This window comes from Miscanthus floridulus, chromosome 10 (genome assembly GCF_019320115.1).
Source record: "Miscanthus floridulus cultivar M001 chromosome 10, ASM1932011v1, whole genome shotgun sequence".
Taxonomy (NCBI): Eukaryota; Viridiplantae; Streptophyta; class Magnoliopsida; order Poales; family Poaceae; genus Miscanthus; species Miscanthus floridulus.
In genome coordinates this window covers 111,444,812-111,456,897 of record NC_089589.1, presented here as the reverse complement: position 1 = coordinate 111,456,897, position 12,086 = coordinate 111,444,812, and positions in this window count along the sequence as shown.

The window sequence follows — 12,086 nt, the reverse complement described above, 5'->3', positions numbered from 1 at the left end:
GCTCTCTCAATTTTTTGGCCAAAAATTAGCTTGCCAGTGTCTGGGTCTAGGCTTCCCCCATGAGCGTAGAACCAATTCTTCACGTGTTGAGGCCAGTTCTTTTCTATTGTTTCAGGTATGATTCCCTTGGCAGTAATCTCTGCTTCTAGGTTCTGCCACTTGGGAATAGCACTCCTATAACCACCTGATCCCATGCGATGATGGTATTGCTTCTGTCGGGCATTCTGCCGATTCCTCATCACACGTTCCTCACTGTCTTGAGATGTCTTGTATTCTACGAAGGCATCCCAATGGAACTCCAACTTGACAAACGCCTTAGCATTGAAATTCGGCGTAGCATTCTTCAAGATAAACTTTTTATACAATGTCTTCTTCCAACTCTGGAACAATGTTGCCATCTTCTTCATTGTCCAATCCCTCACTAGCTCCTTCAAAGCATCATCTGCTTGTAATGTGAAATGCTGAGTGATATCTCTCCAAGCTAGGTTCTTATCACGATCAGATACAAAACTAACATTAGGAGCGGATATCTTCTGCTTCCATTCACGAGCACTAACTGGGATCCTATCCCTTACAATGAACCCACATTGATTGACATATGTCTGAGCATGTGGTCCCAATGGTTTGCCGGTGTCGGTGTCGAATTCTGATATTATGAAACGGCCCTCTAATGGCTTTTTTGGCCCTCGGACTTTCCTACTTTTGTCGGTGGTTGATGTAGATCCAGAGACCGGCTACATGAGTAGAAACACAACGATTAACAACAAATATACGTACGCATGCATCTATAAGAGATGATAGATAATCGAATATACCTCGCCAGTATTTTCTTGCGCGACAATTTGTTGATCTTCAACCACCGGCATATTCAGGATATCCTCATAATCAGCAAAGTACTGACTCGTGTCATCTACATCCACATTGGTGCCGGCGTTGATAATATCCGCCATTATGTCATCACTCAAGTTATCATCCGGAGCAGCCATTTGTATCTTCAAGATAACACATAGATAGAATTATTATGGTACATAACATAAGTACATGTGATAACACATATAGAATTACTAAATCCAATTAAATATAATAACACATAATATTTCATAAGGATAAACAATAATAAGGTATAGGCTTTGGAATCGAATCAAAAACACTTTCGATCCAAAAATATGGAAATAAGTACATGTATATATATACACATAGAATGATACAATATATTTTCTCTCTCTCAACACATAGAAATAAGTGCGCATATGTCTATATCTCTAGATATGCATGTGATAACACATAGAATGTCTCTCTAGATACAATTTTCTCTCTCTCTCAACACATGAAAATAAGTACATGTATATATACATATAGAAATAATTAATTAAGTACCATATGTATACATATAGAATCTCTCTCTAGATATATATATAGAGAGAGATAGAATATATAATTACTAAATCCAATTAAATAAATCTAACATGAAATTAGATAAACTAGTAATAGATAATACATTTTAATCTAACATATATCAAAAACTATAATAAAAAACTATCTAAAAAAACTATCTAAATAAAGTACTAATTAAAATTTAATACATTTTAATCTAACATATATCAAATACTATAATAAAAAACTATCTAAAAAAAACTATCTAAATAAAGTACTAATTAAAATTTAATACATTTAAATCTAACATATATCAAAAACTACTAATTAAATCTAACATTTTAATCTAATATTGGCCGGCCGAGAGCAAGCTAGCTCTAGCAGGCTGGGGATCGAGGCGGATGGCGCGGGCCGGCAGGGCGTGCTGGCCGGCCACGCGCGGGGCCGAGCTGAGCACCTCGCGCGAGGACGACGTATGGCGGAGACGGCGGGGCTCGACGACGAGGCCGCCGGGCGCGCGGGAAGCGGTCGACGGAGGGGGCTCGGGTGCGGGCAGAGACGGGATGCGGCCGGGCGGATGGCGCGGCCGGGCGGGGGTAGAAGACGACGGCGGCGCGGTAGAGACGAGCTCGACGTACGGCCGGGCGGGGCTGGGGCGACGGAGGCGAGATCGAAGATGGCGGTGGCGGCGGCGATGATCGACGTGTAGATCGAAAGGTAGAAGATGAAACCGTTCGATATATATAGGCCGGGACCCTTTAGTCCCGGCTGGTAACACCAACCGGGACTAAAAACCCTTTAGTCCCGGCCGGTATTACCAGCCGGGACTAAAGGCCCAACCTTTAGTCCCGGCTCGCCTTACAAGCCGGGACTAAAGGGTTTTTAGTCCCGGTTGGTGTTACTAGCCGGGACTAAAAGTATTTTGGGCGGGCACCAAAATTGCCGCTCACCCTTTAGTCCCGGTTCTTGGTCTGGGCCGGGACTGAAGGCCTGAAAATTTTAGCAACCCGCCAGCGTAATTGGAAAGACCTGGGATTTTGATTTTGTTTAATACTAGGTTAATCAATTAATTGCATAGCAACTTCAATACTTTGCAATATTTATTTTAAAAAATTCTATTGATTAACTAATTATTTATTGTAAATAGGAAAATTTTGTAACCTATAGTTTTTAATTTCTTTTATGAATATAGAATATAAATGTTACTAATACTAAGTATTTTGTTAATGCAAAAATATATTTGTAACTTAAAATTAATAAAACTAATATTATTCGATAGGAAATTTATTATCACATTATTGTAACGTCAATGTTTCAATTTTTTCTCGGTTTTTGACCAAAATTGACAGGAAATTTTTGTTAAACCTATAAAAATAAAGAAAATATATTATTTTTTGTTGTACAACTTTTTCAAATGAAAAAATGGCCTATATAAGGATTGTTGTTTTTTCAATTCGACCAAAATTAACAAACTTGGTATTCAAAACTTTTCAATTCGAAGTCATTTAGAGTCCAAACTTGCTCAAATGAGACACTAAATGACCTCAGATGAAAAAACTCTGAATACCAAGTTTGATCATCTCAGCAAGATCTACAATTGTTACATAGCTCATTTTCCCATTTGAGAAATTTTTATCAAACACTAGTCACAATTTTCCTTATCTCTTATAGACTTTCTAAAACTATGTCACACACTTGTGAAAATTGAACTACATTTTGTTCAAGCTTTCTCAAATGAAAAAATGGTCTATATAAGGATTGTAGATATTGATGATATGAACAAACTTGGTATTCAAAACTTTTCAATTTCAGACAATCTAGGGTTCCGAAAACTAGTTTGTAGGCATTGAAATTTAAAAATCACAAATTTGAACCGTCCAAACTTTCTCAAATGGAAAGTTGACCAAAACAACAATTGTAGATCTTTTTGTGTTTAACAAACTTGGTATTCAAAACTTTTCAATTCGAAGTCATTTAGAGTCCATAATACTAGGGTCAAAGTGTTGTTTTTTCATTTGACCAAATTTGACTTGGTCAAACTTGCTCAAATGAGACACTAAATGACCTCAGATGAAAAAACTCTGAATACCAAGTTTGATCATCTCAGCAAGATCTACAATTGTTACATAGCTCATTTTCCCATTTGAGAAATTTTTATCAAACACTAGTCACAATTTTCCTTATCTCTTATAGACTTTCTAAAACTATGTCACACACTTGTGAAAATTGAACTACATTTTATTCAAGCTTTCTCAAATGAAAAAATGGTCTATATAAGGATTGTAGATATTGATGATATGAACAAACTTGGTATTCAAAACTTTTCAATTTTAGACAATCTAGGGTTCCGAAAACTAGTTTGTAGGCATCGAAATTTAAAAATCACAAATTTGAACCGTCCAAACTTTCTCAAATGGAAAGTTGACCAAAACAACAATTGTAGATCTTTTTGAGTTTAACAAACTTGGTATTCAAAACTTTTCAATTCGAAGTCATTTAGAGTCCATAATACTAGGGTCAAAGTGTTGTTTTTTCATTTGACCAAATTTGACTTGGTCAAACTTGCTCAAATGAGACACTAAATGACCTCAGATGAAAAAACTCTGAATACCAAGTTTGATCATCTCAGCAAGATCTACAATTGTTACATAGCTCATTTTCCTATTTGAGAAATTTTTATCAAACACTAGTCACAATTTTCCTTATCTCTTATAGACTTTCTAAAACTATGTCACACACTTGTGAAAATTGAACTACATTTTGTTCAAGCTTTCTCAAATGAAAAAATGGTCTATATAAGGATTGTAGATATTGATGATATGAACAAACTTGGTATTCAAAACTTTTCAATTTTAGACAATCTAGGGTTCCGAAAAGTAGTTTGTAGGCATCGAAATTTAAAAATCACAAATTTGAACCGTCCAAACTTTCTCAAATGGAAAGTTGACCAAAACAACAATTGTAGATCTTTTTGAGTTTAACAAACTTGGTATTCAAAACTTTTCAATTCGAAGTCATTTAGAGTCCATAATACTAGGGTCAAAGTGTTGTTTTTTCATTTGACCAAATTTGACTTGGTCAAACTTGCTCAAATGAGACACTAAATGACCTCAGATGAAAAAACTCTGAATACCAAGTTTGATCATCTCAGCAAGATCTACAATTGTTACATAGCTCATTTTCCCATTTGAGAAATTTTTATCAAACACTAGTCACAATTTTCCTTATCTCTTATAGACTTTCTAAAACTATGTCACACTTGTGAAAATTGAACTACATTTTGTTCAAGCTTTCTCAAATGAAAAAATGGTCTATATAAGGATTGTAGATATTGATGATATGAACAAACTTGGTATTCAAAACTTTTCAATTTTAGACAATCTAGGGTTCCGAAAACTAGTTTGTAGGCATCGAAATTTAAAAATCACAAATTTGAACCGTCCAAACTTTCTCAAATGGAAAGTTGACCAAAACAACAATTGTAGATCTTTTTGAGTTTAACAAACTTGGTATTCAAAACTTTTCAATTCGAAGTCATTTAGAGTCCATAATACTAGGGTCAAAGTGTTGTTTTTTCATTTGACCAAATTTGACTTGGTCAAACTTGCTCAAATGAGACACTAAATGACCTCAGATGAAAAAACTCTGAATACCAAGTTTGATCATCTCAGCAAGATCTACAATTGTTACATAGCTCATTTTCCCATTTGAGAAATTTTTATCAAACACTAGTCACAATTTTCCTTATCTCTTATAGACTTTCTAAAACTATGTCACACACTTGTGAAAATTGAACTACATTTTGTTCAAGCTTTCTCAAATGAAAAAATGGTCTATATAAGGATTGTAGGTATTGATGATATGAACAAACTTGGTATTCAAAACTTTTCAATTTTAGACAATCTAGGGTTCCGAAAACATATTACATAATATCCGTCTCTAAAACATAATATATTAAACATGCATCGTTGTATCATGCGGGCACAACAGTGAATTTCTTCTTGACGTATGACCCTTGGTTATGATCTTGTCATAACCATGGAGTGTCTTCATCATTTAACATGATGCTTGGATCTTTCTTCACTATGAAGGGTGGAATTCGGACATTTCTTTCGTAATCTTCTGACATGTCTGACTTGTCTTCAATTCCTACTATATTTATTTTCCCAGAAAGAATTATGTGGCGCTTTGGCTCATTGATCATTGAGTTGATGTCTTCGTTTTTTCCTCTCTTTGATTTTGTAGACATGTCTTTCACATAGAACACCTGACTCACATCGGCAGCAAGGACGAATGGTTCCTCTTTGTATCCAATATTGTTGAGGTCCACTGTTGTCATTCCATACTCTTTGTCGACTGTTACCCCTCCTCCGGTCAGCTTCACCCATTGGCACCGGAACAAAGGGACTTTAAAATTAGGTGCGTAGTCTAGTTCCCATATCTCTTCTATGCGGCCATAATATGTTTGTATATTCCCATTTGGATCTGTGCCATCTATGCGAACACCACTATTTTGATTGGTGCTCCTTTTATCTTGGGCAACTGTGTAAAATGTATTCCCATTTATCTCGTACCCTTGGTACGTGAGGATATGCCACGATGGCTGCCTAGCCAACAAATACAGTTGCTCATCAATATTGTCATCGCCTTGACATTCTTTTCGCAACCAACCACTGAAACTTTTCATGTGCTGACGCCTAATCCAAGCTTCAGTCTTCCCTGGAAACTTGGATCGTAAGAACTCCTTATGTATCTCGATGTACGGATGCACCAATGACGAGTTCTGAAGAACTGTGTAGTGTGCTTTATTGAAATAATCGTCTTCCATGCCAATATATGTTTTCTTCCCTAAAGTTCCTTTACCACTGAGTCTCCCCTCATGTCGTGATTCGGGAACGCCAATCGGGGCAATGTCAGGAATAAAGTCAACACAGAACTCAATGACCTCCTCTGTTCCATAGCCTTGGGCGATGCTTCCTTCAGGCTTAGAACGGACTTTCACATATTTCTTCAAGACTCCCATAAACCTCTCGAAGGGGAACATGTTATGTAAAAACACAGGTCCAAGAATACTAATCTCCTTCACCAAATGAACTAGGATGTGTGTCATGATATTAAAGAAGGATGGAGGGAACACCAACTCAAAGCTGACAAGACATTGAACCACATCGTTCTGTAGAGTAGCTAGTTCCACTGGATTGATTGCCTTCTGAGAAATTGCATTGAGAAATGCACATAGCTTCACGGTGGCTAGACGTACATGTGGAGGTAGAATTCCTCTTAAAGCAACTGGAAGCAATTACGTCATAAGCACGTGGCAGTCGTGGGACTTTAAGTTTAGGAATTTTTTATCTGGCACATTTATTATACCCTTTATATTGGAGGAGAATCCCGATGGGACCTTGATGCTGCTTAGACATTCGAACATGCTGTCCCTCTCTTCTTTGCTAAGCGTGTAGCTAGCAGGACTTAAGTAATGACGTCCATCACCTGTCTTCTCTGGATGAAGGTTGTCTCGTTCTTTCATGCACTGCAAGTCCTGGCGTGCTTCAAGTGAATCCTTTGGCTTCCTGTACACACCCATGAATCCTAACAGGTTCACACAAAGATTCTTTGTCAGGTGCATCACGTCGATTGCGTTGCGGACCTCTAGGACTTGCCAATAGGGTAGCTCCCAAAAGATGGACTTCTTCTTCCACATGGGTGCATGTCCATTAGCATCTTTGGGAACAGATTCACTGCCTTGTCCCTTTCCAAATACTACTTTCACATCCTTGACCATTGCGAGTACATCTTCCCCGGTTCGGTTATGAGGCTTCTTCCGGTGGTCTGGCTTACCTTTAAAATGCTTCCCTTTCTTTCTTACTTGGTGGTTCAAAGGAAGGAATCGACGATGGCCAAGGTACACGACCTTTCGACATCTTTTCAAATATATACTGTCAAGGTCATCAAAACAATGTGTGCATGCATTATATCCTTTGTTTGTCTGACCTGAAAGATTACTTAAAGCAGGCCAATCATTGATGGTTACGAACAACATTGCTCATAGGTCAAAGTGTTCTTGTTTGTACTCATCCCAGACACGTACACCTGGTTTGTTCCATAAAACTAGAAGTTCTTCAACTAATGGCTTCAGATATACATCAATATCGTTGCCAGGTTGCCTCGGACCTTGGATGAGGATCGGCATCATAATGAACTTCCGCTTCATGCATAACCATGGAGGAATGTTGTAGATACATAGAGTAACTGGCCAAGTGCTATGACTAGTGCTCTGCTGTCCAAAAGGATTCATACCATCTGTACTTAAGGCGAACCTTAAGTTTCTAACCTCATTTGCAAACTCTGAAAATTCTCTGTCTATCGCTCTCCACTGGGACCCATCAGCTGGGTGTCTCAGCATATTGTCTACCTTACGGTCTTCTTTATACCACCGCAACAACTTTGCGTGGTCTTTATTTCTGAACAAACGTTTTAAGCGTGGTATTATAGGAGCATACCACATAACCTTGGCAGGGATTTTCTTTCTAGGACGTTGTTCACCCTCGACGTCACCAGGATCATCGCGCCTGATCTTATACCGCGATGCTTTACATACCGGGCATTCATCCAAATTCTCGTATTCATTGCCATGGTAGAGGATACAGTCATTAGGACATGCATGTATCTTCTGGATTTTTAATCCCAAAGGGCAGACAACCTTTTTTGCTTCGTACGTAGTGGTGGGCAATTCATTTGGCTTCGGAAGCATCTTCTTTATGAGGTTTAATAAATTCCCAAATGCCTTATCAGATACACCATTCTTTGCCTTCCACTGTAGCAATTCCAGTGTTGTACCCAGCTTTTTTTGCCCCTCTTCGACCGTCGGGTATAGCAACTTCCTATGATCCTCAAGCATGCGCTCCAACTTAACTTTCTCTTTTTCACTTTCCCATTCTTGTTGTGCATCACGAATGGCATCGCCAAGAGCATCACCGAGATCATCTTCTACCGCTACCTCTTCTTCATCTCCCCCCATTGTAGTATCATCAAAGGCACCATACTGAGCAATAATGTCATCAATGTCTAAATCTTCTCCTTCACCTTCTTCCATCATGACCCCGCTTTCTCCATGCTTAGTCCAACATATATAGTTTGACATGAAACCTGACTTAAGCAAATGTGAATGAAGACTCATTGAGCTTGAATATTCCTTTAAATTCTTACATAGGGCACATGGACAGCATATGAAACCATCCCGCTTATTTGCCTCAGCCACACCTAAGAAATAGTGCAAGCCCTCTATAAAGTCTTGGGAGCGGCGATCGGCATTGTACATCCAATGGCGTGACATAATCTGTATTACACGACAAATTATAAAAACCTTGAACATAATTAAGTATTTTATTACACAACATAAATGACACACACACGGTTGATTAATTAACTAAGCCTGGCTACAACGTAAGCAATCCCAACTATCACTAAACAAACTAAAACTACAATGCACTTCAGTAACATAATTATTTTATGATCGTACGCAACTAAAATAGACAAATCATTCTTCTGTTGAATATCAATAAGTTTCTCCTGCTGGCTCACTGCCTCATCAGCAGCAGCCGCTACCTCAAGCGCACCCAAATTCTGTACGTATGTAGCATAATCTTCCTCCCAGTACCAACCATCGCATCCATTGCCCTCCCACTGAAATTAAAGCCAAAAAATATTTAGTCAAAAATATTCAAGAAAAGCAGGTCAATTAGCCATAATTATAAAATGCGTAAGAAACTCACATCGCGATCCGGGCACTTGTAGAAAACACGACCCTTGTTGGGTCCCTGTCTCTTGACTCGGTACTCCATCACATTCTTCTGCTTACACTTGCCGCAGATAATGAGAGGGAGTTCTGGCCTCAGTCGTTTCGCAACCGAACGAGAGGCCGAGGATCCGGTAACAGTTGTCATCTACTTTCTATACTTATTTTTGCAAACTAGTGTAAATTTCATATTTTCTAAAATGATATATTTAAACAAAACTAGTACGGATTTCACATGTTTCAATAAATAACCATCCGTACTAGTTGACCTTGCTTACGTGATCATCTCGGCGAGCATTTCTCCACCGGACGGCACCGTACTTGGCCAAGGAAGAGCTCCGATTCTACGAGAAAGGGAACACGGTCTTCCACGACCGTTGCCGCTCTCCCTCGTAGAATCAAAGCTCCTCCTTGACGTCCGTTACCGCTCGGCAGAGAACATGCTCGCCGAGATGAACACGGTCCGGAAGTTCAACTAGTACGGATTTTCTACAATTTTCTAACAATTTTCTAAGTTTTTCATTTCATGGAAAAATTAATTCTAAGATCACGTAAGCCACCAGGGACGAGGATGGCGCGTGCTCCAGCGAGGACGAGCGAGGCGTGATTTTGATGAACTAATTTAACTTTTGTTTATCCAAACATATATGCAAATCATCATGTGATTTTGAGCTAAAAATGACATATAAAATCATAATAAAGTCCAACATATAAAGTTACACATGCATCTACATCGCAAAATGAGATAAGCTACTGACAAAACATAAGAGGATTAAGTTTCTTACCTCCAAAATCGAAGAGCAACACTAATGGAGGGGGAGAGAGCAAGAACAACAGCAAGCTGAAGAACAGAGGCAGTGAGTTTGAATGCAATGGTTCGGGCTCGGGGAGGAAGAAATGAGCTGAATTATAGGCCGGGATAATTAGTTCCGGTTAGGGGTTCAAACCGGGACTAAAGATTAATCTTTATTCCCGGGGCATCACCCAAACCGGGACTAAAAGCTTTAGTCCCGGTTGGTATTACCAACCGGGACTAAAGGTACCTTTAGTCCCGGTTGGTAATACCAGCCGGGACTAAAGATCCCTGCCCCACGGACGACTGTTGGGCAGGGACCTTTAGTCCCGGTTGGTATTACCAACCGGGACTAAAGGGTCCTTTAGTCCCGGGGGCAAAAAATGCCGAGGCTAATGCTAAATTGGGACATCGTTCTAAAGTCTGTTCTCTAGTAGTGAGTAGTAGTTGTCGCGGCTAAAAGGATCGCCCAGTTGGGTGCTGAAGAGGTGGCGGCCGGCGGCGACAGAAGCATGACGGAGCATGGAGGAGGATGGCACGGCGAGGAGATTCTTGAGGAGACCGGACAAAGGGGCTCCCTTGGAGGCGATAGCGAAAGCCATGGATTTTTTGCATGCGAAAGCGGCGGCCAGCAGGCTATATGAGAGATGGGGATTTGGATGGGGGCTACAGTTTCATCTGGTATATATATACATAGGGTGTGTTTGGTTGCCTGGCTTAGGGCCTAGCCAGGCTTCCATAATGCAGTTTCTGTGTGTTTGGTTGCCTGTATAGTATCTAAATCAGGCCTGTGGAAGCCAAAAGGGGGAGCTAGCCTGCATTGCTAGAAACGCTCAACTCTAGCGTTCTATCTAAGCCTGGCTTGTACAAGCCTATGGGTCCACCTGTCAGTGTTCCTCCACCACTCTGCCTTCACCGCCGGTGACCATCCCCATAGCTCCGGACATCACGATGAAGGGGAGGGTCTGCGCGATGGAGGAGGGAGGGTCCACCGCCCTCCGGAACCTCCGGGCGGCGCCGGGGCCCCCACGAGGACGGACGACAAGGTGGAGCAGCAGCAAACCTCCATCTCCTTGAGCTCCGGCCAAGATCTAGTTCCGGCAAGTGGAGGGGGAGGTGGCCACGGGCGCGGCCGCCATCCATCACGGGCGTGACAGAGAGGAGGGTGCGCCGTGCGCTTGCGCCGGTGAAGGGGAAGGGATAGAGGGCGAAGGGACAGTGCGCATGTGCAAGTGCTAGACCAGGCAACCAAACAAAAGCAATCCTAATACAGGCTAGCTAGCCAATGCAACCAAACAACTGCTGGTTGCATTGCTCAAGGCAGGCTCCAGCTAGCCAGGCTTAAAATTTTAGCCAGGCTAGGCTAGCCGATGTAACCAAACACACCCATAGTGTATAGGTTAGTCGTTCTATGTGATAGAGGCTGCTGTATTTGCGTCGTCCCAAGGGCCGAGCAAGACAGATATATCAGGTTTGGGCCGAGCTATACGCCAATTCTCCTCCGGGCTCCGGCGACGATTATGTGCACCCCGCCCTCAATGCTGCGCCCGCTGTTCCGACAACATTGCAGCCCGCCCTAGCCTTGCATGTGCACCCTGCCCCCGCTGCGCTCTGCTCCTTCCGACTGATGCCCCCTTCTCTCTCTACGTGGGTAGGACTTGGGAGACGGCCCCCACCTCGCTGCGCACCTATCTGTCGGACCCCAGCTCTGTCGCACCCCATCCCCCGGCGCCCGGGTCGTGCGCCCATCACTCACCGTGCCCGCTGAAAAACTTGCAACATGAAACACTTAGATCCAATATACTTCATATACAGATGAAATATTTGAAACATATTGTTGGAACATATGTGTGAAACATATGCAACATCCAGATAAGACACTTGCAACATGTGTGAAACATATACAACATCGAGATAAAACACTTGTTGCAATATACTTTTGGACTAGATGAAACGTTTTTTTTCCAAACACTTGCAATATACCACTGGAAACACCGCAAATATGCAACATGTGCAACATCATGATCTATTTTTGCAACATCCATATGTAACAACTGCAACATACCTTAAAAACATCTAAAACACTTGAAACATGCATTTGCAGCACAGGGCAGTGGAAGGCCG